This window comes from Scyliorhinus torazame, chromosome 2 (genome assembly GCF_047496885.1).
Source record: "Scyliorhinus torazame isolate Kashiwa2021f chromosome 2, sScyTor2.1, whole genome shotgun sequence".
NCBI classification, from domain to species: domain Eukaryota; kingdom Metazoa; phylum Chordata; class Chondrichthyes; order Carcharhiniformes; family Scyliorhinidae; genus Scyliorhinus; species Scyliorhinus torazame.
In genome coordinates this window covers 45,823,995-45,827,648 of record NC_092708.1, presented here as the reverse complement: position 1 = coordinate 45,827,648, position 3,654 = coordinate 45,823,995, and the positions used below count along the sequence as shown (strand labels likewise).

The window sequence follows — 3,654 nt, the reverse complement described above, 5'->3', positions numbered from 1 at the left end:
ACAGTTGTTTCAAGTGACAAATGTTTACAGGGAGTGGTGCTGCAACTAATTAAAGGCGTTTTGCAGAGTTCAAGGCTTTTTGCACAGGCCTGTTGCTCGCAGACATGAGTGAACTAGTATGCATTCCTCGTGGAATACAGCATGACAGGAGACTAAACAGAGATTGCACGGAACAGGATAAGCTGCTGGAAGAGGGAGAGGAGGACGTTTCACCGGAGATGAATGCTCAGGGAGGCAGGGAGCAATTCCCTACTGGGGCTTTAGTGAGGAACAGTATGTTATGTCTCCTCTTCAGTAAGGACAACATCACAGGAATGTTCCACAGGCTGCAGCCACAACAGCAACCTCAGAGGAGGACAAGGGCCACACTGGCAAAGGCTATAAAGGTGACCATGGCGATAAACCTTTATGCATATGGATTCTTCCAGGCTAGAGCTAAAGTTATTTGCACCATCTCAAAGTTTACCATTCATTGTTGCTTAAGGAAGGTCATTGACACTCACTGTTCAAAGAGAGCTAACTACATTTCATTCTCTTCAGCCACAGGCAAGCAGGCAGAACAAACATGCAGATCCTCTAGGATTGCCAACTTCTCCATGGTACAAAGTACCACTGGCTGCATGCTTTGCAGGTCGCCACCTGTCAACTCGGCCCTATGCTGGAACTGAAACAGGTTCCACTCCCTCATCTTCCAAATGGAGTGTGGCAATTGGCAGCAAATCATGTAGATCAATGTCCAGTAATGCTGTGGCTGATGATGGATTGATGCACAACCAACGCCCATATGTGCAGCGTCTACATAGTGAAAGCCGTGCTACCACACAAAATGCATTATAGCAGAACATTGGTCTGTTATAACAACACTTATGAAGCTTCACCATTCTAGAGGAGCCTTGCAGAACTTGACGAGTGGGTGTCAACATTCATGGTGGCCTGCTACATACTGCACAATCTCGCTGCCATAAGAGGATAATCCTTGCGAACAGCTATACAATGAACAGATAAGGAACATGAGGATGAATAGAAGGGAAACTTGGAAGAGAAGAAAGAGGAGGAAGATGTAGGAAGGAGATGCCCTAGAAAACCCCTGTCTGCGCACCTCTCTCCCATCAGTTAACTTCTGCTGCCTATAGTTACATATCATCTTCTCCAATAAGATTGAGGGAAATGTGCCAATCAGAGACATGTAATTTATTCAGCTGATGTGGCTGCTATGGTTGAATAGCTGGTATTGTGCAACCCGTGAGATGTAAGTGTGATATTTGCTCAGTGCTAAGTGTGTGAGGGTGAAGTGAAGCATGTGAAGGTTAGGTAGGAGGCTTGATAGATAGATAGAGATTATTGGTAGATGAGTGTGGAGGGGTGATGATTTTAGTTGTGGCTGAGATTTACTGGTAGGATACGGCATTTGAAGTTGCATTCACTGAACTTAACCAGTCGTGTGAGGTCATTGAACTTCTTGTGACACTGCATTCGGGGCTAGACTCCTGATATTGATCTTCATGGCTATTTGCTCTCATTGCCTTCTAACCATCTGTCTGGAGGATCTCCTTCCCCCTTGTGAACACAGGACATCTCTCCTCCTGCATAAAACTTCCAGAAAAAACAGAGAACCCACTTCTTTTCAAAAGTGACAAAGCCAATGTACAGCGTGGACAGGGCAAAACCTTAATCCATCTCCTTGCTTGCCCCAAAAAACAATTTAAATTCAATCCAATTCATGGTCCCCACAAGAGACACCTTAGATCCAAGCTGACAAGAACAGGCTTTACACATGATCTTGGGCTTGATCCTACGCTTGATCTTAGCCAAAAGGCCGAGAAGCGATAGTTCTGGGTCCCCACTGTGCCTTTCCTCATTCTTTCCAATGTTATACTCTTCAACCACGACTTACAGCACCTATTCCAGCCACAATGCACCTCCCTTTTAAGTGGTGTGGGCTAGCTTTATGCAGCACAGGTCAGCTTTAAGAATTGCTGAAGCGTTCAGCCAATGAAGACCATGGTTAACACTGACCAGCTGTATAGATCATTCAAATGTGCCAGCAGCAGAAAGTCCGTATGCTTCATGCATTCCATAATTAAGAACGACTTTGCTATGCTTTATGCTCCCCACACTCATTTTCATGGGGGCTATCAGATTTGGCCCTTAGTGTCTTTATAAAGCATTGGATTTAATACTTCTGATGTAAAGAATGAACCAAAATGAACTATTAACTGAAGGATTATAAGTGGTGATATTAACCTTTCTTCTACTGAAGAGCATATTCCCATCAAGTACCGAGCATGCTGCCTATTGTAGCTGCTTTCAACCTTTGACCCTGCAAGGGTCAGAAGTTCAGAAGGAGGAGGGTTTGGCGGAAAACAAAATAAAAGGAGAGTACTTGTTTGGTGACATCCTCGCGAGTGTTAGATTATCCATCTACATGTCTGTAAATTCAAGCTGTAAAGCCTCAGTACGAATTGATTTTTAGGTGTAATAAAGTGTCATTGGTTACCCACACTTGTATAATATTGGTTTCCTTTCAAAATATACATGTCAGGAAATATTCATCTCTGTTATTCATCTATAAAATTGTAATGAGCATAATCTCTATAAAATGGTTTATTGGATTTCCAGTACTCTTGATAAGGTGCTTCCTGACAATGACCCTATGTGTTTCAAACCATTAATCCATATAACCGTTAAAAATTCTACCTTTGAATATATGTAGTAGTAGCAATGACAACTGCAATTTTATAGTGCCTTTAATGTAATAAAATATCCCAAACTACAAAACAATTCAACTTTGAACAAAGGCAGAATTTTAAGAATGACTAGTCGCTAGGGAAGTGGAAGCCTTAGTTTATTGTCAATACTCATGCCCCTGCATCAGTAGGTTAGAATATTTAAGGCCCGCTCCAAAGCATGAGCCCATAATCTAGGCTGGCACTTCAGTACAGTACTGAGGGAGTGCTGCATTGTCAGAGGTGCCATCTTTCAAGTAAGATGTTATACCAGCCATCACCTCATAACAGATCTCTAGGCACTTTTTGAAGAAGAGCAGGGGAATTCTTCCAGCATCTTGATAAACATTTCGGTCTTAACCAAAGCCATCAAAAAAAAGAGGTGAGTGGGACATGTATCTCATTGGTTTGTGAGATCTTGTTGTGCACAGATTGAAGCAATGGCGATATATTTCTATGATGTGGAGATGCCGCCATTGGACTGGGTTAAGCACAGTAAGAAGTCTTACAACACCAGGTTAAAGTCCAACAGGTTTGTCTCAAATCACTAGCTTTCGGAGCACTGCTCCTTCCTCAGGTGAGTGAGTTACTTGCCACAGGATTCCAAGCCTCTGATCTGCTCTTTTAGCCATAGTATTCATATGGCTAGTCCAGTTCAGGTTCTAGTCAATGGTAACTTCCAAGATTTTGATGTTGATGTAGGAACATAGCAAATAGGAGCAGGTGTGGGCCATTCGGCCTTTGAGCCTTCTCCACCATTCAATATGATATGGCTGATCCTCCAACTCAGTAACCCCTTCACGCTTCCCCCCCATATCCTTTGACCCCTTTAGCCCAAGAGTTAAGTCTAACTCCTTCTTGAAAACATACAATATTTTGGCCTCAACTTTTTCCTGTGATAACAAATTCCACAAGCTTACCATTCTCT

General features: G+C 42.8%; 1 pseudogene; it reads right to left on the bottom strand.

Moving 5' to 3' along the window:
• Window positions 1-1,605: 1,605 nt before the first annotated feature.
• On the bottom strand, window positions 1,606-1,828 carry LOC140408088 (U2 spliceosomal RNA; annotated as a pseudogene).
• Window positions 1,829-3,654: the final 1,826 nt, after the last annotated feature.